Below are 23,535 nucleotides of genomic sequence, written 5' to 3' on the forward strand. Positions count from 1 at the left end.
AAGTCCTGATATTGCATAACCACCAAGCTTACCCTCTTTTTTCGACGTGGGACTGCTGTTTGTTGACATGAAGCAGTGGTGGTATCATATGGACTTTTGTGAATTAATAATCCTGAGCAGACTCTTTTTTTTGTGTTGGAGAGGAGTGTGGTATTGGCTCCAGTGTAAAGTTCTGCTTTCTGGAGTAAATTGTCAGAGAAATGAACAAAGGCAAAGATTGCGTACGGGTATGAGCTCACTAAGCAATCGCCATATTGGTAGTAGGTCAGTCCAAATAGTAATTGATCCAAAGAAAGTTCACACTAGCAAAACGTTAACTTCCTAACCTCATCAGGCCTTGAAAATCATAAAAATGTGACTAGACCAGCAGGGCTCGTGATTTGAATGATCTACTCGACATTACTGTGTTGCTCTGGACCGATAAACTGGGCTCAGATTGCATTATCTTGGACAAATATTTTATTTCACTAAACTGTCTTTTTCTTCATTATCACATATGAGAGCACCTTCAAATATGTGAGCTCAGCATGTCTGCTGTACAAAAAAGTCTTTTGTTTGATTTAATAGACTAAACTTTTCCTCCATGTGTAATAGGAATCTACCCCAGAAATAGAGTACACATGACGCCAGACTTGCCTCTTAGTTTGCTGTGGCATTTTCATCAGGGCGGGGTCAGTTTTTTTCCTCAGTTCATATTTAAAAACTCCCACTTTTAATAACTATATTACTAAATCATGATGTGCAGCACATGATCATTTACAGACAGCACATTTTCTATTAAAATAGCCACAAAAATTTCACGGTGACATGCAGTTTTACGGATAAAACTATTTAAGCCTGCAAACCATTTTTGGAAATTGGGTTTAGGCAAATATTTATCATTTGCACATCACCATGTAAAGTGGTCTGATTTATTTTGATCCTATTGACATCTGTGTTTGTGTTTCCATTACACTTCTGAATTACAGATAAATGTGCTATTCTAAAGGCTGAAATATTGTACTGTAAACGCTATTTTAATGATTTGTGTTAGGAACAAATGACATCCTGCAGCCTTTCATTTCACACTTCCTGTGCCACAGCACGATTGTCAGACATTTCACTTTACAAAATGATCTCACGTTGCAGTTAGAGAAAAGAAGAGAAAAGTAAACACCGTTCTCCAGGATAAAATAAGCAGCAATTTTGTAAGAAGATATAAGCTGCCATTTGAACTCCTTTTTTTGAAGGCACAGCTAATGTCAAAAGATAAAATGAAGATGTAAAAGCATCTTTATTGTTCAATCACTTCTTGAATGAAAAGAACATGTTCTTTGCTAGCTTTAGCTCTCTGACTGGGCCGGGTACTAGCTTAAGCTCTCTGAACAGATCAGTAAGCCCTAAAAATAATTTACCCTGATAAAATCTGACTCTCTACAGTGAGTGGCCGATTACATTTTTGGAGGTCTGTCCATGACTACCTTTGTGCATGTTACCTGCTCAGCGGAGACATGTCTGTTGCAGAGTTGGATGGTGCACTCATCACGATCACACCGTCACATTGTCTTCGACATCATGGAGTGAGAGTGGCAACCTCATTCAGATCACTAAGGTGATTAGCATGGAGGGATGAATGGTCAGGAATCTTCTTGAGCAGTTGTGGCCTCTGACCTTTGGGACAGATCTTTGTTTCGGTGGTGGCAAAAGCTCCATGTTCAATACATCAGATGTCAGCTGCGGCAGCACCAGTCCTTTGGGTGTGCTACAGGAATGCCAAATAGTTTACTAATGTTCTGGCTTTAGTTTCTTCACAACATTCTGGGAGACTGAATGACCCCGAGGGTCATTGCAGGCTTCGCTTTTAGGAGGGACGTGGCTGGGCTTCTCCTGGACAGTCTCTCCTACAGGGCTAGGTACTTTCATTCCAGCTCTAAGCTGGCAGGCAGAGACACCTGTGTGTTAGACAGACCCACAACTTCTCTAGCAAGTTTTGCACTTCATGTGATGTCCTCTTACCTCAAGAAGACTGTCGATCATGCAAACATAGCAGATCTTTGAGTACACTGTGGAGCACTCCCTTCCTTAGTCAAGAAGAACATGGCACTGTAACAAAGAGGGGTAGTTTGAAGCCTACATGATAAGGATTACGTAGGAGGAGCATGTAGCATGCAGAAGGAAGAGGCACCAGCCATTGCTGCTCGCGGCTTGCGCCCCAGCCCTCCTTTCATTGTCCTTTCCACCGACTGCTTCCATGGCGGACGGGCCGCGCCGCAGACACGCACAGTAGATGGACGACGGCACTGGAGGATGAAGCGGGTGAGTCACTGGGGCCAAGGCCACGGGCGCGGCAGCACTGACCCCAGCATAGATTTATATTGACTTTCATTGAGCGGGGGGGACTGGTGACTCGACGGTCCACCGCCAGCTTGACTGCTCCCAACTCCACCAGTACCTCACTGCCGCTGGTGCTTGTGCTTGGTGCTTGAGGCTGCTCACCCAAGCTGACCCAGCAGCTGCTGCTGCCAACCTTCATTGTCTTTCTTCCTCAAAAAACTAACTTCAAACCTAACCTAAACCAGCTTATTTCTAACCCAGCCTCCTACCTGCTAACCTCACATAGGCTCTGTTGAACCTTGAATCTTGGTTCAATTTTGACCTCGTTTGACTCTGTTGATCTCGCTCCGGCGTGCTCGTGCCTCTCCAACCCTCTCACTGGCAAAGGGGGGAGTCAAGGGAGGAGAGGTAGCGCAGGTGCAGCCCGGATCACCTAGAAGCACCTTAGCTGCGCTAGAACACTCTGGTCAAGGTCTAGTCTTGGGAAACCCCAGAAGATGCCCAGAAGTCACCCAGAAAGAGAAGAGCTGGGAGAGCTGCTACCTTCATAAATATAAATAAATAAACACACCCGCGTACACTCTCACGTCACAATACCTGCCATACCCACCAATCACTTTACCAAGCACTTACTGAGCCCTGTACTGAACAGCACAGCAATAGTAGTAGCAATAGTAACTGCAGACCGCAGCTGAGGTGACTCAGTAGCGTACGGTTGGCATTTGGCCTCCCTATAAGTGGTTGAGCCCTGTGCCACGGAAGAGGCCAAGCCAGGCCTTGGTGAGGCTTGTGGCCGGGTGAGGCTCCCCCACCTCGGATCCTCACCTCCACCTCTTTAGACCACCTCAGGCCTGTGTAACTCAACCCACTCTCAAACAACTCTGAACGTTCATCAGTATAGCCCAAGAGTGGGAACATGAGATGTGGCAAGAACCAGCAGCAAACTGCTAACAAGCCATGGAAGAAGCCCACCCTGAAGCTGCCTCCAGCGTTTAGTGAGGGAATAACTGTGAACAACACCACTGAGTTGGAGCCCTCGCTGCCGCATAGACTGGAACATCAAAGCTGTTCCCTTTCTTGAAGGATCCAGTGGCAGCAATATCCACAATCCCAGACGACGCCTCTGCCCTTTCCAGTCCGATTATCCCAATCAAGAGGAGCACCGCACTGGAAACAAGTTGTGTTAGTGACTCACACCAAATGTTAATGTCACCGTTGAAACCTATAAATCTAGCAGCCAAACAAGATCAATACTTCATACCACCCAGTCACGCTACCTCTGGCCCTGCAAAAACTCTAGAAGCAGTAGCTCAAATTCAACAGTCTTTCATAACGACAAATGACCATCTATATTTATTTTCCTCAACACATGGTTCTGCTGAGGCTCCCACAGCAATCAGTCCTTCAGCTGCAAACCCAGTAAAGCAGCCCTTGCACAGTCCGCAAACAGATGAACGTTGGTCCTTCTCTCTTTCCCTTTCAAACAATGCCGATTTGATAGAGGCATTAGAAGTTAAAACCGGCCAAATTGAGGACATCCACCCCTCAAACAACTGAGAAAGTCCAGGACCTGGTAAAAGTACTCAAAAAACGGCAGTCCAGTCTCACAGTATATGCAAAATCATTATCTTATGATCCAGCCAAAGGGGACCACATGCTGGAAAACCTCCTGTCTAGGGACACACACTCATCCCCCGACACAGGGATCCCCACAGTTTACCACCTAGCGCAGGGCACACTCAGGCAGGACGGCAACGACCCATGCCTACCAAACCGTCAGCAAACCTCTTCCCCTTTGCAGAAGCACAACCAAACTACAGGGAAAGACCTAACACCAGCACTTGATCAAGTAGACAACCAAGAACCAACCGTCCTGCTGTGGTGGGATAGCCTAATCGCAACCCTGCAATCATCTGTCAAAGTCCTAAATTTCCAGTCGGACAAGCTGGACACACAGATTAACATTATGAACCTAATGGCTGAGCAAATTGCGGAAATAAACCAAAAAATGTAAACCCTTATATCTCTAATAGTGAAATCACAGGCAGGCCCCACACTGAGCCAAGAGCAATGTGCCTGCGGCCCAATCATTGATAAATTAACTGTACTTCTAGACATTCTGTTGAATATTTAAAAATCGCTGCAGCGCGCCAGAAATCACAAAGTAATAATGACACCACCAACTGTAAGCTCCACCCAAAAACTGGAGGTGAATTCTAGCCAACACCAGCTGTTATAGGACTCACAAATACCCGCCACTCAGACTAACCCCGCCTCTGAGTTATCTGTCAAGGAAGTTGTACCGGAAGGGCAAATTTGGATCAGCAACGGACCCTCCCACCCAAAATTAACAAAAAGACAACACAAATGCTTAAGGAAAGCCAGGAAGAAGCAATCCGATCATAAGGACGGGACAGGCAAAAACATACACCCCATTTTTGCTAAACAACCTGCCAATGTAGCCCCAAAGAAGGCTGATAAAGACACCAGCACACTGGCTGGAATTCTGTAGCCTGTCGGATAAGACAATTTCATCCCTGTCAGCCTCAATTGCAGATGACACTGCCCACCCCAAAATGAACCAACTCAAGAACAAGCTGACACCAGCCCACCACCACATGTGGGGTGTAACAGGTTTGCAAGAGGATCAAAAACTATTGACAGTTCATCCCCAATCCCGAGCCACTCTGCCGGAACCACGTGATACAATCTCAAAACACAGGATCAGAGCCCAAGATAATATTGACAAACAACCTGCCTTTGCCATAAAAGGTCAAGATCTATCCCATAATCCCATTCAGACCAAACTGGCCCAACAGAACTCAACCAACCACAGTCTGCAGCTGGAACAAAAATTGCTCCAGGTCCACACCTCCCTTCTAGCCTCTTGTCAGGCGCCAAGTGATGCAATTACAACAATACCACACAGTTCCCCTCCCCCCCCACCCCCACTTCCCCTAATGGAGAGGACACGTGACCAACAAACTGTCAGATCAAAAATCCTAAATCCACTTGCTCCAGGCTACACATCTGGCCAAGGGCTTCAACCCGCCAATGCAGATGCCTCCAGAGCCAACAGAGCGAAACAAGTACCTGGCCATCCTTCAAACAGTTGACTAATAGTAAACGCAGGTACCCATGGCCGCTCAGTTGTGGAAAAAACAACTACTCCACCAAGGCAGGACCCACTCATGGATACAATCACCCCCCCTCTACTGGAATCAAAGTTGTTATTCCAAGGTCCAGCAAAACCTGACAGGGCATCCAACTCGGAAGGCTCCACTCCCTGTCCACACCCTCCTGCGTGCCACAAAATACCAAGCGCAGTACTTGCACATAATGCATCGTCTTGGCAATCACTTCCATCAATGCACAAAAGATTTCCCCTTTGGCAGTGGTTCCAACCACACTATACCTCTCAGAGGAACCATAACATCCTGAATAGAGGAAACATTGTGAGGCTCCTAAAAGCAATTCCAGAGCTTAACACCCTGTCCTCCACAGAAATAACAACTGTAGAATTTCAGCCAGCTAAGGACAACAACTGACCAGAAGCCTCCCTAATAACCTGGGAATCAGCAGAAATAGTAGATCACAATCTGGCATTTGCTTCGTGTTTTGAGACCTGGGGGTTTCTATAACCGGGCCAGAGCTGGGCAGATATCCATATATGCTCTTGAGCTCTAACACTCCCATGGTAGCAGATGAACTACCCAAAACGGTCTTGAAGGGTGCCCTAGGTGTTTTTCTCCCACATTTCTTGGCAACCAAAGAAACCATCCGATTCAAACCCAAACATCACTTGCCGAAGCCAAATGGGAGTGGCTGCCGGTGGCCCTTAATGCCCCTCACCATGCATGAGAACCACAACCATTACGGCTATGTCCAGACCAGAAACATCTAAGGCTGCTATCCTGGAACATAGCAGGTGCCCGCCCAATCATTGTTGGAAACAGGGTCCCCACCTAAAGCTTGGCACAACATAAATATAATTGAACTCCAGGAAACCTGGTCACAACAGTTTTTTCTGCTGTTGGGTTTCACGTCCTTTCGAATAAATGCAGTTAAGTACAAGCAGCATGGAAGGCCAAGCAGGGGCCTAGCAGTTTACTTCTCATTGACCCTGAAAATGGATATAGAAGAGCTTCCACAAGAAGACAAAGACTACCAAGTGCTCAGACGTTGTAACTGGAACTCCAGCAACAGGCCACCGGTGTTGTTAGTCAACGTCTATGTACACCCTGGCTTTTCCCGCAAAGGATCCGTAATAAAAAGGCTAACAGCTATCATTTCGTCCTATCGCCAGACTCACCCTGATTGGGACATCATTCTGACAGGAGACTGCAACTCAAATTTAATTAAGGCACAAGAGGAAGACGAAATACTAAGCGCCGACAACTCCTACTGGAACATCCCGACACAGATGTCATCGACCTTCTCTCGTGATCAGCAGGGAGTACAGTTGGTGACGTCACTGGAATACCTCAAACTATGGGTACTAAGCAGGAGGTTCCCTGGTGACTCCCCTTCAAGCTACGCCTTCCACGACCCTAATTCAAGGTCTATTTTAGTCTACACCCTAGTCACACTGCCTCTGATCCCTTTGGTACATCAATTTCAAATAAAATATACCACTTCCAGTGACCATTCATACCAAATACTGATCTTAAGGTCCTCCTTGCCTGTGCACAAACCTGCCCCAGCACAAATGGGCTCAATAGAGTCACCAAGCTTGAGGAGACTACGTTGGTCATCTGCCACAATAGGAGCCTTATCTTTATCTGCAAAATTGCAGATGTTGGAGAGCCTTAAAAACCACAAACATATAATAGATGCCTGGGAGGATTTCAGAGCGAAAATACTGGACCAGCATTCTCCTCACAACCTATCATGGGCAATTCAACGAATCACCCCGGCCCACCTTTCAAAAGCCCAACTCCTCAAAAAAGCTCTAAGAAAGCTGGTGAGACATCTGGAAGCTAGCCCAGGCAATCAGCTACTCTGGGAACAGCTAAAGAACTCAAAGAAAGTGTATAAAAGACAAATATGTAAAGACAAGACCAAAGATATAAGCTCTTTTTGGTTAAAATTAATACACGCTGCAAAAGGGAAAAATCCCAAGGGATTCTGGGGCATCATCAATAGTCTAAATACCTGAGGGAACTCAATCAACAACTCAAATATCCCTGAAAATACCTGGGTGAGTTATCTCAAGACAATCTTCACAGCAAAGTGCCACCCCGTGGAAACACCCCGCAATTGCCAGCATGGACGATGGGGAGACAATCGGACTCACCCTGTCGACAGACTGGACATACCGAGCACTCCTAAAGGCCCGTCGGGAAGGAGCCCCCATGCCAAATGGCCTTCCACAAGCCATTTTTAGGGAAGAAGCAGTCCTCTGGCCAGAAGTGCTAACCTTCTTATACTAGGAAGCAAGTTTAGGAGGAGGCATCCCTGAGAGCTGGCCGGGCTCTACAATAAATCCAATCTTCAAGGGTGGCAACAGAGACAATGCGGGCGACTATAGGTTAATCGCCCTAATTGATGTTTAGGCAAAAAACTTTGCCTCCTTGCTGAACTAACAACATGGTCTCAAAGCCATAAAATTGTTCCAATAAACCAAACAGGCTTTAGGAAAGGAGTGGGTACTATGACGAATATCTCAATAACTTGATTTTTGGTAGAGCAGAGTAGACGGCAGCACAGGAAACTACATCTTGGTTTTATCGGTTTTAAGGCCGCCTTCGACCAAGTGAATAGACACCTCCTCTGGAGCAAGCTGAAGCAATGGGGCCTTCCGCCCCCCCACCTCCCCTCCTCAATGCAATAATTGCTTTATACTCAGACACATGGGTACGCATAAAGATCGGAGATGGCACAAGGCTCTCAAGGAAAACCCCCACAACCCTCGGTCTGAAACAAGGTTGCTGACTCGCCCGCACTGGTTCAACTTATTTATGGCAGACCTGATCGCCTCTCCCAACGCCTGAAACGTTCACCCCCGTGCCTGAGAGGGCTCTCACTGACACACCTACTAAACGCAGACGATCTGGTACTGCTCAGCTGCACTAAGGTTGGGCTACAAAGTTCCCTAAACATTCTTGCAGATTACGTTCAATCCAACCAGCAGGAAATCAATGTGTCAAAATCAAAAATAACGCGTGTAGGCTGCAAGCACACCGTTAGATCAAGGATGGCCTTAAGCAATGTTTCATTAGAGGTGATGCCGTACTATAAATATCTTAGAGTAATTTTAGATGCCCAGTGCTCTTTCCGTCAACAGAAGAGATAAATCGCACAGAGAGTCCCAGCACTAATTTATGCTTTCTCCCTCCTGGCCAAATGGCTACATGGTCCATCATTTCGTCCTCTGCTAACAGTCATTTCATCCATACTACTTCCCACACTAACCTATGCAAGAGTGGCAATGCACAGTCAGGATGAGCCCCTGATAGACAAAACACAGCTCAAAGTATTCAGACGAGTCTTTAAATTACCAAACTCTGTCTCACCGATGCAGATCCGCCTTGAATTCAGACTTGTACGGCAAGATTTGGCTGCAAGAGCAGAGGCGGTTAGAACTTGGTACAAAATCAGTCACTCAGCAGACAAATTGAACGAGGCTCTCTGGCAGACCTTAGGATGAGACCAGCACTCAGCCTACAACAAGTACCTTTGATCATCAACTATCGAACTACGACTTAGGATCTGTGGGGGGCAGCCCCGACATACATCTCATTTTCTAGAGGGGCTAATAAGGCCACTAGACTGCTTTCGTTCATAGAAAATACAGCCAAATTTAGTGCCCGGGCACATGCATGAATGACCATAAAGTACTATGCCAAACTTAAACCGACAGCCCATCTCTTCACAATGTTTGCACCACACATGAAACATATTCTTATGACAATGCGACTAGGCAACTTGCCCACCTTGGCCAATGCTCCGTTTTGGAAGAACTTTATCTTGCAGCACTGTAGGCACTGTGCATGCCAAAAGGAAGATCTAATACACATAATCTGCATCTGTCCGGGTCTGTTAGACATCCAAAAGAGATTTCTTAAGAGCATGTTCACCGACAGAGCTCCAAGGAGCTGCAGGGGAGCCATAGTAGCTTGTTTCAATCCACTTGACCCCCATCTAAACTGAAAGTTTTTTAAAGTTCTTGAAACACATTATGCAAAAAAGCAATGTTCAGGTTTTTAGCTCCTGGGGGTCGGGTAGTCGCACACCCTGGAAGACTCATAAGTATCTATGACACATCTTAAGTCCAGGACAGTAATAAACTGACGTGCCCCCATTTAAAGACATCTTGAACTCCCGGCCTGTATATCTTTTATCTCCTACTACAAGTGAGACTTTTTATTTTTTTTAAAGATTTATTTAATTCAGGAACCCTAAAATTTAAAATTGTTCTCTTTAACTTTTCAATTTACATTTTCTCTCTCTGCGTTAAATTTTCTCTTTTCAGATTGTTCTTATCATTCAATTTGGCAAAATTGTTATGGTTTCAATTAACTGAAACAATAAATAAATACTTTACAATAAACAAATTACAATTGCCTGCTTTTAAGCACTTTTTTCGGACCATGGATATGGATTCATTGTCTCAGACTTTAGAATGCATTTGTGTTAGCTCCCTTTCAAAAGTAATTTCCTGGCTGCTCCAAGAAGCAGTTTTATACAAAGTGATGATGTCTCTAACAGCAGGTAGGCAGCAAACTGGGCTGGCACCAAGCAGGAGTAACCAAAACATGGGCACAATGAAATGTGAGTTCTGCGCACCTGACCTTCATCAGCCTACCTGAAGTAGTCATCATAGATAGACAAAACAGAAAGCCCTGCGTATACCTATCCTCACCCTTAACAACTGAATTTGCTGACTCATTCTTCTCTCCTTCCAGCTATCAAATTGCATTTCTCAGAAAATTTTAATCAGCAATTCCCTGCTCAGAAGACCTGATAGATTTTCTAGGGGTAGCCCTATTTCCATCCTCACTCCCTTCCGAGTCTGGTTCTGCACTCTTCAGTCACAAGTATAAAGGCAATACACTTCTGTAGTCTGGGGGAGCTGTATCCGCCCTCCATCTTGTGAAATACTAAGCTGGGGACAATGCAAAATGGACCCCGCTGGTCTCAGCAACCATATTCACATCTCACATGGAATCTACCTACCATATGTGTGCCACATTTACCAAGCATACACATACATGACATGCACAGAATGTCAGCACAAGAGTCTGGATCTGAGAAATGAACAAGTGCTAAGATTAAGTATGGGTATGAGTTCACTATAGATATTGGTAGCGGCACCATATAGTGGGAGGAAACATTGGAAAGGGCATAGTGCTTGACTAAGAGCTGTATGTGAGATTGATACCACATAGCTGAACCCCATCTAATTGTTTAGCAGTTTTATTGCAGTGATATTAAAGTGCATTCTTTAATTAAAGATGAGCTCTGCGGTGGACATTTCTTTTTGTCTGACTGTTTTTTGACTGTTTGAGTTCCCACATTGCTTCCCTAAGAAGCCCTTGACTGCTCACCCTCACTACCCTGAGAGTCAAGTGGGGAAGTGGTGCTATTGGCCCAGATTGCTGATCCATAGGAGGACATACCAGGGAACCAGATGAAAATGACCCCAACCACCACACTTCTGGCCCAGTAACACTAGTTTGCCCTATTGCCCCACAAGAGGGATGTGACTGAGTGTCTATTTCTTATGTTTTTTCTGTAATATTAATGAAAGTATGACATCGCTGTTGCCAGGTGGTTAATCTGCTAGGAGTCTGTAGTTTCTTTTCCATGTTAACAACATTATAGAGTCACTATTGACCTTTGTTGTGATCTGCTTAGCATATTCCTAGGCCATTGTTCGACACATTAGCATATGGATCCTTAAGGCCTTTTTGGTGTCTGTGAAGAAATGCCCACAGCTTCACTAGTGATGGATGTTTAACCCCTACGCTGCCAGGCCTTTTCCCCTCCTGTGCCGAGCCTTTTTTTGGCTATTTGGGGCAGTTCGCGCTTAGGCCCTCATAACGTTTTCTCCACATAAGCTACCCATGCCAAATTTGTGTCCTTTTTTTCCAACATCCTAGGGATTCTAGAGGTACCCAGACTTTGTGGGTTCCCCTGAAGGAGACCAAGAAATTATCCAGAATACAGCAAAAACTTAGTTTTTTCCCCAAAAAATGGGAAAGGGCTTCAGAAGAAGGCTTGTGTTTTTTCCCCTGAAAATGGCATCAACAAAGGGTTTGCGGTGGTAAACTCCCCATCTTCCCAGCTTTTAGGAACAGACAGACTTGAATTAGAAAACCCAATTTTTCAACACAATTTTGACATTTTACTGGGACATACCCCATTTTTACTATTTTTTGTGCTTTCAGCCTCCTTCCAGTTAGTGACAGAAATGGGTGAGAAACCAGTGCTGGATCCCAGATAGCTAAACATTTCTGAAAAGTAGACAAAATTCTGAATTCAGCAAGGGGTCATTTGTGTAGATCCTCCAAGTGTTTCCTACAGAAAATAACAGCTGAAATAAAAGAATATTGAAATTGAGGTGACAAAACCAGCCATTTTTCTCCATGTTTTACTCTGTAACCTTTTCCTGTGATGTCAGATTTTGGAAAGCAATATACAGTTAAGTCTGCTGGACTCTTCTGGTTGCGGGGATATATAGGGCTTGTAGGTTCATCAAGAACCCTAGGCACCCAGAGCCAATAAATGAGCTGCACCTTGCAATGGGTTTTCATTCTATACCGGGTACACAGCAATTAATTTGCTGAAATATAAAAAGTAAAAAATAGTTATCAAAAAAACCTTTGTATTTCCAAAATGGCCACAAAATAAGGTGTTGAGAAGCAGTGGTTATTTGCACATTTCTGAATTTCTGGGTGCCCATATTAGCATGTGAATTACAGGGCATTTCTCAAATAGACGTCTTTTTTACACACTGTCTTACATTTAAAAGAAAAAAATGTAGAGAAAGTCAAGGGGCAATAACACTTGTTTTACTATTCTGTGTCCTCCCAAGTCTCCCGATCAAAATGGTACCTCACTTAAGTGGGTAGGCTTAATGCGCGCAACAGAAAACAAAAAATGGACACATCACGTTTTCACAAAGAAAACAGAGCTGTTTTTTGCAAAGTGCCTAGCTGTGGATTTTGGCCTCTAGCTCAACCGGCACCTAGGGAAACCTAGCAAACCTGCGCAGTTTTGAAAACTAGACACCTAGGGGAATCCACGAGGGGGTGACTTGTGGGGCTCTGACCAGGTTCTGTTACCCAGAATCCTTTGCAAACGTCAAAATTTGGCCAAAAAAACCACTTTTTCCTCTCATTTCGGTGACAGAACGTTCTGGAATCTGAGAGGAGCCACAAATTTCCTTCCTCCCAGTGGTCCCCCAAGTCTCCCGATAAAAATGGTACCTCACTTGTGTGGGTAGGCCTAGCGCCTGCGTAAGGAATTTCCCCAAAACACAACGTGGACACATCACATTTTCACAAAGAAAACAGAGCTGTTTTTTACAAAGTGCCTAGCTGTGGATATTGGCCTCTAGCTCAGCCGGCACCTGGGGAAACCTAGCAAACCTGTGCATTTTTGAAAACGAGACACCTAGGGGAATCCAAAATGGGGTGACTTGTGGGGCTCTGACCAGGATCTGTTACCCAGAATCCTCTGCAAATCTCAAAATTTGGTAAAAAAAAAAAAAAAAAAATATTTTCCTCTCATTTCGGTGACAGAAAGTTCTGGAATCTGAGAGAAGCCACAAATTTCCTTCCACCCAGCGTTCCCGCAAGTCTCCCGATAAAAATGATACCTCACTTGTGTGGGTGGCCCAGGTGCCTGCAACAGAAAAATGCCGACAACCTGTAGAGATTGAAGGGATAGCACAGCGAGTTGATAAGCACATAGTTTTATTTTATACATCTTTTAGGCCGACTCTGCTTTGGGCACCCAACAAGTGAGGTATCATTTTACTTGGGAGACTGAGGGGAACGCTGGGTGGTAGGAAATTTGTGCCGCAGCGGTGATCCTATAAAGAAAAGTGAGGAAAATATGCTTTTTTAAGCAAAGTTTGAGGTTTGCAGAGGAGTCTGGGTAAGAAAATGTTGGGGGATCCAGGCAAGCCACACCTCCTTGGACTCCTTGGGGTGTCTATTTTTAAAACATGTCTGGGTTTGGTAGGTTTCCCTAGATGAAGGCCGCACCTGGGACCAAAAACATAGATTTCCCCCACCCCAAACACAGGTAGGTTTGCAATAGATCATTTTGGTGTGTCCACATACTTATGTGATGTTTCAAACACTAAAATTGTGAAAATAAATGCACTTAGGTTATGTTAAAAACACCCCTCACCCACCAACCAAGTTGGTGGCATGCTTCATCATCGGGTCCCACCTGCGACACCTAGCGTATCACCGGTGTGCTGCGACGCCTGATTACAGCGGAGCAGATTCTGTCATTTTTACCACACACTGGTTGGATTTGGCATGAGGGTGAGTGATGGTTCAGTGGGTCAAATTTTATTAACAAGAGATTTCACAAAAATTAAATGCTCTGTTAATAACTGAAAGGCCAAAAAATGGAACCAATGACTCACAGATCGTGAGCTGTAAAGCCATGTCAAGGCACCAACCATTTTATAGTCCATTCACACACCTTTCATACATGCCATGCACAAGACCATTCACGCTGCCAGCCACGGGCCCAGCACATTACAACACTCACATCGACAGACGGTGCCACTCAAGGGCCCATCACTTACATACGCCCACATGCCAAATATAGCAATCACACTAGCTGATGGGAGTGTGTGGACTGGCGTTTGGCTGGCAGTGTGTTGCAGTAGCCAACAGCAAGTCAATATGTACACCATCAGCCAAGCGCCACTCCACACACAATGGCATCACTTTTTTTTTGTTTTCAAAGCAAAGAAACCACTAACTAATTATAAATAATTACAAAACTACAAACGCAAAAGCTCTAACTAAGTACATGACAGAAATGCCAACCATGAAACTGAATACATGAAAATATAAAACAGGCAGTTTACACTCATGGTAGCTCCCAGTAATTCTTCTGGGTGTGGTAATTCTTGAAACAACCACCCACACACAGCCCAGGCTTTAAAGGACAATCTGGGCAGTACATTCGAGTCTCCCTCCGGATACCTCTTCGAGCACAGACACTACATTTCTTAGCTGGAGAGTATTTTTTTGGGCGTTGGAGGAATGTGCTCAGCAAAGTGGTGATCTTTCAATCTAGCCACATCCTCCACCACTGCTTCTCTAGGAACTCTTGCCTGTTCCAGCTCAACAAGGCTCGCTATGATAGACTCCTGAAATTTCACAAATGTCATCTTTGACTCTGGAGACCTATCCTTAAACACAATAAAAGCATTAAAAGTTGCCAAGTGGAAGAGGTGAATTGCTAACTTCTTATACCAAATGTAAGACTTACGAATAGCAGTATGAGGTTCCAACCTCTGATCAATTCTATCTACACCTCCCATGTGCTTATTATAATCTAAAATGCACACAGGTTTGCGCACTTCAGCAACCTGGCCCCAAACAGTCACGGGGGAAGTACTCTCATCATGGATGGTACTTAGCATGTAGACATCCCTCCTGTCTGAAAATTTGAAAGCTAGCAGTTCATCATTCCGTAAGGCACTGCACTGTCCCCTCTCAAGTTTTTAACAGACAAGCTCCATTGGATAGCCTTTCCGGTTACAACGAATTGTGCCACAAGCAACAGTGTCCACTCTAAACAATTCCTTAAAGAACTGCACTCCAGTGTAGAAGTTATCTACGTACAAATGGTGACCTTTGTTGAACAGTCGTCTACCAAGTTCCCACACAATTTTCTCAGTAACTCCAAAAGTGGGAGGACAACCAGGGGGGTTACTACTGGAATCCCTACCAGTGTAGACACGGAAACTATACACATAACCTGTACTACTTTCAGACAGCAAATACAATTTAATTCCATATCGTGCCCTCTTGCTAAGAATGTACTGCCTAAAAACCAAACGACCCTTGAAGAGGGCCAAAGACTCGTCCACAGCTATTTCTTTGCCTGGAACATAGACCTCTGAAAACCAATCTATAAAATGATCATGGACAGGCCTAATCTTAAAAAGACGGTCAGAATCAGGGTGATCTTGTGGCAAGGCTAATCCATTGTCAACAAAATGCAGCACCCTAAGAAGAAGCAAATACCGATTACGACTCATGGTTGCAGGAAATATAGCTGTTGCCATCAAGGGACTAGAGCCAGTGACAGCTTCCTTATCAACCCCATCAAAAGAGTCAAACCCAAAAACCTTTTCATCTCCTCCAAATTTGTTGGAATCCACTGGGAAGCTCTAGAGTGTGCCCTTAGTCTAGCAGCGTTGTCCCTCAAATACTGCTCTGCATACAAATTATAGTCTGCTTAACAATCTCTTCCAAAAACACATCATCCACAAATAACTCAAAGAAATTGACAGGCAAAAAGTTCTCTGTATTGACTTTACACCCGGGAGACCAGTAAAGGCAGGCAACTCTGGCTGCTCCATGTTTGGGCAACCCAGAGTTCAGGTCTTCCAACGGGAAACCTTTCAGCCCCAGGTTGCTGCATCAGTGTCCTCTTCTAAAACAGGCCCTTCATCTGCACTGAGAGTGGCTTCCTCATCAGAAGATTCCTCTCCGACAGAAACTTCACTGCCAGAATCTCTCACTTCCTCCTCTGCCTCAGATGCATAGTCTGTCTCATAATTATGATCAAACAATGACTCAAAAAGCATACCAACCACCTGCTGAGTGGTCATCCTGTGGCTAGCCATGATCTTTCCTACGAAAAGTAACTGGACAAATGCACCACCAACAGCCAGCACTGTGTAAGATAAGTAATAAAGTGTAGCTTTATCAGTAAGAGTTATAAACTCAAAAACTATACCGCTCACTTGCCTGAAAAAGCTTGACTCACCAGCAGCTACTCTGCACAGAAACAGCAATCACCAATGATATACCACTAAAAAGAAAGAAAGAAAAGCAAATTAGAAATAAGACAACAGAAATATCATTGTGCACAAATCTAAGGACAATTTCACACACAATCCTGCATTTAGTACACCACCATCAAACATGTCATTCATGCACGGCAACAATACTCCTTTGGAGTAAATTGGTTTTACTTACCTAAAACATGCAATGATGCAAACCGCAGGTCAACCACCGCCAAAACCGCAACGAGCCACGGCAAAGAAAGCAAATGCTTTGAACTAGAACAAAAAGGAGAAAAGGTTTTTATCACAAATGCAAACACTTCGCCAGTTGACAAACACCCCACCATCAAGCATTTAGAAATTGGTACCTAAGTGGATTCTGCCCCCCATAGGGGCAGATGGGCCTACTAAAAAATAGGCCTATCTGCTCCAAGGGGGGCAAAAAATACCTTTAGTAGTGTGTGCCCATGGGGAGCGACCCTTGCCCAAGGGGCCACCCCCCAAATAAAAAACACACACACACACTATCCCTGGTGCCTAAGTGGCTTCTGCTCCCCTTGGGGGCAATGGGCCTAAAATAAATAGGCTGATCTGCCCCCAAGGGGGGCAAAAATGGCTAACAGTTCTATGCCCCCCCGGGGGGGCACCTCTTGCCCAAGGGGCTCCCCCCCACATAAATAAACAAATAAAAAAACATCCCTCGCGTTCCAGTGGTTTCTGCCCCCCTTGAGGGCAGAACTTATAAACCACAGAGGGTAACCCAAAAACCCGACCGGGCTGGTTAGAAGATAACCATTACATACAACAATGCCCTTATGGGGAGAAACCGACAAATTATTTATCCATCATAAAACAACATAGGTGAAAGCAAAAAAGCTATTCATTTAAATATGTATATTCATTTATTTACTTATACATAAATATCAATTTGATATATTCATCCTAAATGGACAGCCCATCTGATAAAACAACACACCCAGGGACAGATAGTGTGAGAAAAAGTGCTTGTGATAGATAGAAAGGAGAATAATACATATTCCAATGAATCAAAAACCTATACAAAAAACATTAAAAACAGTCGGTTGGTTCTTTTTTGTTTGCTGCATTAACTCCATTCCAAATCCTCAGAGAGTCTAAATCAGTGCCTTCAATCCTCCAAAGATCTTATGAAAAACCAATCCAGACTATGATATATCCGTCGACGTTTCAACCCCTCTATATCTTGGGCCAAATCCCAGCTCCACAGTGGGTCTTCTTCAGGACTAATACGATGGGAGTCCCATACATATATCCTCTGACTTCTTCACTTCTTTTACTTGTCTGTTTATGAGGAGATCAAGTCTGATTTAAAATATCATTCCTCCTCATATACCAAGTCACCCGTCAATTCCAATGCATTCTTCATTCATATGTGAGCCTTCGAAAGACTGAGTTCACCAAGCAAAAAAAAAAAAAAAACGCTCAGTCTTTCGAAGGCTCACATATGAATGAAGAATGCATTGGAATTGACAGGTGACTTGGTATATGAGGAGGAATGATATTTTAAATCAGACTTGATCTCCTCATAAATAGACAAGTAAAAGAAGTCAGAGGATATATGTATGGGACTCCCATCGTATTAGTCTTGAAGAAGACCCACTGTGGAGCTGGGATTTGGCCCAAGATATAGAGGGGTTGAAACGTCGACGGATATATCATAGTCTGGATTGGTTTCTGCATAAGATCTTTGGAGGATTGAAGGCATTGATTTAGACTCTCTGAGGATTTGAAATGGAGTTAATGCAGCAAACAAAAAAGAACCAACAGACTGTTTTTAATGTTTTTAGTATAGGTTTTTGATTAATTGGAATATGTATTATTCTCCTTTCTATCTATCACAAGCACTTTTTCTCACACTATCTGTCCCTGGGTGTGTTGATTTATCAGATGGGCTGTCCATTTAGGATGAATATATTAAATTGATATTTATGTATAAGTAAATAAATTAATATATATATTTAAATGAATAAATAGCTTTTTTGCTTTCACCTATGTTGTTTTATGATGTAAAATAATTTGTCGGTTTCTCCCCGTTAGGGCATTGTTGTATGTAATGGTCCCCTTGAGGGCAGATCAGCCTAAAAATAATAGGTAGGTCTGCCCCCAAGGGAGGCACAAATGGCCATACAACACATGACCCCCAAAGGGGAGCGACCCCTGCCCAAGGGGCCGCCCCCTCATCCACTAAACACACACACACACTATCCCTGGTGGCTAAGTCGCTGAGATGGGCCTAAAACAAATAGGCCGAACTGCCCCCCAAGGGGGGCAGAAATGGGCAACAGTTCTATGCCCCCCACATAAGTAAACATATTAACAAACATCCCTGGTGTTCTAGTGGTTTCTGCCCCCCTTGGGGGTAGATCAGCCTAAAAATAATAGGCCGATCTGAGAAATGGCCATAGTACAAATGCCCCCAAAGGGGAGCGACCCTTGCCCAAAGGGCCACCCTCCCATCCACTAAACACACACACTGTCTCTGGTGCCTAAGTGGCTTCTGCCCCTCTTGGGGGCAGATCAGCCTAAAAATAATAGGCCGAACTGCCCCCAAGGGGGGCAGAAATGGCCATAGTATATATGCCCCCAAAGGGGAGTGACCCTTGCCCAAGGGGCCGCTCCCCGACACAGAAACAATGAAAATAAACATTTTTTTAAAATCCCTGTCGTCTAGGGGGCATTCCTGCTGCCCGATCGCAATGCGATTGGCCAGCAGGAATGCTCAAAGAGACACCAGGGGAAAGGAAAACCCTTTCCTTTCCCCCAATGCCTCTTTGTTTCAAACCCCCAACCGCCGGAGGAGAAACGTACCTGTTTCTCCGATCGCACACTGGAAGCAAATGGCTTCCAGTGCGACCAGCACCCTGTAATGATGTCAGCACGCGATTGCACGCTGACTTCATCAGGGGGGTGGGGGTGGAAGGGGAAGGGCTTCCCCTTCCATCCCTTCCTTGGAGGGGTGGGAGGGAAGCCCACAGAGGGAGCGCTAGTGCTCCCTCCGAGCTCCATGTGGGGGATGTAATGGTTACGTCCTCGGCACAGGAGCACTGTGCCGGCGGACGTAACCATTACGTCCCCGGCACAGAAGGGGTTAATGTGTTATCTGACATCACCACAGCTATTTTCCATTTCATCAAGTTCTTCAGACAGGTCATACCCTTGTTGTTGCTGATCCAGCTTAGTTCAAGAACTGGGGGTGGGATTCATTTGCAGACCTCAACCCTCAATAAATGAATAGCAAAATGGAAACTAATAAGTCACAAAGGATAATCAGTATTAGGGGCTGTCAAACATCATCCTATTAACTGAATCCAATCTGTGCTAGGTCTTGGGATGACGAGGGACTAGGATCCCCAGGGAGGAAGGGAATGATTTTGATGTGAATTGATTACAGAGGCACTTCAAAGTTTTACCTTTCCCCCAGAATAGTCATAGGATTATTTGCAAATGCCGGATAAGCTGCTCTTGCAGCGTGACCTATGGTGGCTCCATGTAAGCAAGACGTATGCTTCTCAATTTCTTAACTTGAAGAAACTTCCCTTCAAGAAGGAAGGGATAGTTCTCCTTCATACATCTAGCAGTAGTCCTGAGGGCTCCAGAAGAAAACTGAAATCAATAGGGATTTGTGAGGTAAACATTCCAATTGATATTCTTTACATTTTTGTTTCTTAAAAACATAACTCCCATCTTCCAGGCATAAATTGGATGTGCTTGATGCTTTTCAACAGACTCTTGGTCTTCATCAAATGAAATGAGCCAGAATATTGTGCCACTTATATACCTTTATAAGTATCTCCTTTGTGGCGCCTGCTTAGCCAAATAACCAATAAGCATTAAAAGCAGATATAGAATGGCATGTTTACACAGCAGACATTACCTGAAAAATATGACAATCTTTCATACAGTAACAAAAAAATCCTCTATGATGTGTGATCGCCATGTAAAGGTACATAGGATCCATAGATTACTAAAGTCCTTATTAGAGGACGACCCCCTCAACAATTCATACTCCTCATGATGTAAGACATCATTCCATCCACAAATGTCATAAAGAACATACATTTTAAATTTGTCTTGTGAAAAGGCATTTGCATGTATTCTCTCATTTCAGTGATCCAATTAGTTTCACGTATCATAGAATGCTTAGCCATAAAGGAGACGGGAAAATGAGGATAAAAAAAAGAAAAGAACAAAGAAAAAAAGGGGAGGGGAAAACTAATTGTTTCAGAAATACATGAAATTCTTCTTTTGTAGTCAGTCCCACAGTACTTTGGTAACATGCGCAATTAATCTCAATTCCAATTGCTTCAATTGTAGTACAAGCGTCCCACATGTTGATTCTTTGGGGCCCTAATTAATCACACTACTTTTAGCCCATGCAGGCTACTACCATTGTTTGCATGAAATATACTGCTGTAGTTGTTTTCTTGGTATATGTAAAATTCTCCAAAACTAATGCTTTTGAATGGTAATGGTTCCTCCAGTATATATCAAGGTACATGAACAAAAAAGAGCGTATATGACAGAGTCAGCAGCGATGAATGCATCCTTGCCTTTGGAAGGTTCTATTCTGGTTATCATTGGTAACTTCTTTACACGTATTTAGATATTCAGATCCAATTGGCAATCTTTGTTTGTTGCATGACAAAACCCACTACTGGATTAGATAACCAGTGTTCTTTTCCATAAAGTGACTATTAATTACAATATCACCCACTGACTGCACTTTTCTATGCATAATAGAATGCTAAGTACCAAGACAATTGCTTAAGTCAGGATCTAACCAAATAAAAATTCAATGATTATGTATTTCCTTAAAAATATTCTTACTGTTAGCAATATAACATATAGTTGATCCAATCTTGGCCATTTTTTCACTCATTCTTATGTTCACATTAAGGAGTTTGAAGTCTTGTTTTTTTTTTTTTTTAATCTAGCTTTCCTCTTCACAATATTAATATTCATTTTAGTACAACATTTGTTCAGGATATATCCCAGTATCCTATCCACCTCCTTTAAGAAATCATACACAATATGTTTCCAGAAGATGTACTGGTATTAACTTTGGTGACTCAGAGATGTAGTAACAGAGACTAGAATTAGTAGCCGTCAATCTCCTAAAAAATCTGCTTTGTAACTCTTTGCCTCAGCCATTAAATGCCATGCCTGTGGGCCAAGAACCATGCGTCTGTGACTAAGTGACAGTCATTTCCCCATACCCAATAAGAAACTGGGATAGGGACATTCTACAAGCCCATGGCAGTTCCACAGATTTGTTATTAAAATCAGCCATCAAAGATGAACTTGTTATTAAAAAGAATGAATTCACTCATCTCCATTAGCACTGTGCCGAGTGAAAGGTATACAACTGTTCTTTCTTGTAAGGACAAAAATCACTTCATCCATACCTTCTTTATGTGTTATGTTCTTGTTCTGTAGAGTGACATCTAATGTTACTGAAATGTAATTGGACTGTATGGACTGTTCAGTCTATCCAGTATATCCATTCAGTCTCACATATGTCAACCCTGTCACATATATAAATATAAATGTGTTTGACATAGTTTGTAAATTCTCAGAGAGGCACCTAATGTCTAAAAGTGTCATGCCTAAAGATGTTGTGATTAGCTTACCAATCTTAGGTAAAAGATAAAATGTAAAAAGAATAGGAAACTTAATTATTAGAATATCTTCCATACATATGTATATTTCAACCATTTCCACAGAGGATCCTGAAGCTTAGCAATACACTGAAATGTAGAATCCTCACTAATACATCCTTATAACTTTCTCAGATAACCATTGCTCAGCATTTCCTTGACAACTTTCTGTGCTCCGATTGACAATGTTACGACCCTCGTCATAAGATTTATTTACTATGCTAGAAACAAGAACAAATATTTTAAGACTCAGTCATTGTTGTTTCAATATAATATATTGTATCGCTTTAACACTTTTATTGGATATTCATTCAGGAAGTGCTTCTCATTGTGAATTCCGCAATGGTTCTGATAACATCACTTGAAGCATTTGGACAGAATGTAGAATGATTCCTCAAGTCACTTTCCACAAGAAACAGCCTTCACTTGTAATTTGTGATTCATGGATATCATTTTCCAAACAATCCAACATGATTAATGGGTAATTGCATCTCATATAGCCTTGTAGCCCGCTGCTGAGGTCTATACCTTGTGTTAAAGGCCCTGAACTTGAATTTTAAGCCTGAACCTCAGGCATGGGCCTATAACAAGGGACAGGGCCTTGCAACAACTCGTACAGCCCGAGGCAAAAGGGCTAAAAGGCTATTAGAACACTCCACCCACTGAGAGTAGAATGTTGAAAATTAAAAAAAGAAACACAGAAAAACAAACCTTGATTGTTGGAGCAGAAGGCTTCCTAAGCCACTACATTGTCTTCAAAATAGCTTCTAAAATTCTAAGGATCTAATCGTTGTTAAACTGGGAATAGAAACATCTGAAGTGAACATATTGGGAGCAGTAACATTTTTTTATGTATGGTTATACTGTTTATGCTAATGTCGTTTGAGTGTGAATTTGAAAAGATCTACTTCCAAATCTGTATCATTGACCTTTTTGGTGGGACTGAATGAACCCTTTTTTCAGTTAATACGGAAAATTGATAATTTGCACAGTCAATACCACAATTTATTACTTTGCCTTGCATCCTTATTTTTGTCTTATATTTGTTTTATGTCTTTTACCCCACCTAGTCTTTCTTTTCTTCTTTTTCTCAGTTGCCCACCTCAAGTTGCTGTCTGCCTGGAAGAGCATCTGATTCAAAAATAGTTTTATACTGTAATACTTATCATAATGTTCTCAAAGTGGTTGTTGCCTTTTCCATTTTTGTCTGCTACCCCAGCCACTGCTCAGCAATACCAGAGAGGTTCCAGGTTAACTATGAGTGTGTTAAGACGGCTTTAGTGGCTTTGAAAGGAATGTGCCTGTTGAGATAATCAGCAGAGTGGCCACTTCAGCTGCTTCACTTTTAAAAGATGTACTTCCTGGACACTAAGAATGGGGCATATATTTATTTTGTATTTGCGAATGCAGAGAAATCTGTCTACTTAATCTATGCTGTTGTCCTGTCATTTGTTTCCTGCTTCGTAATTCAGATGCTCCCTGGGAATGAACCATGTTACATGCAAGGAAGGACTCGCATTCATCTGTTAC

General features: G+C 43.3%; 1 protein-coding gene across 1 annotated transcript in view; it reads left to right on the forward strand.

Annotated features, from left to right (window-relative positions):
• COG5 (component of oligomeric golgi complex 5) overlaps positions 1 to 23,535 on the forward strand; it is a 1,306,288-nt gene that overhangs the window by 1,006,710 nt on the left and 276,043 nt on the right. The window lies entirely within an intron of this gene.

This window comes from Pleurodeles waltl, chromosome 4_1 (assembly GCF_031143425.1).
Source record: "Pleurodeles waltl isolate 20211129_DDA chromosome 4_1, aPleWal1.hap1.20221129, whole genome shotgun sequence".
In the NCBI taxonomy this organism is placed as follows: domain Eukaryota; kingdom Metazoa; phylum Chordata; class Amphibia; order Caudata; family Salamandridae; genus Pleurodeles; species Pleurodeles waltl.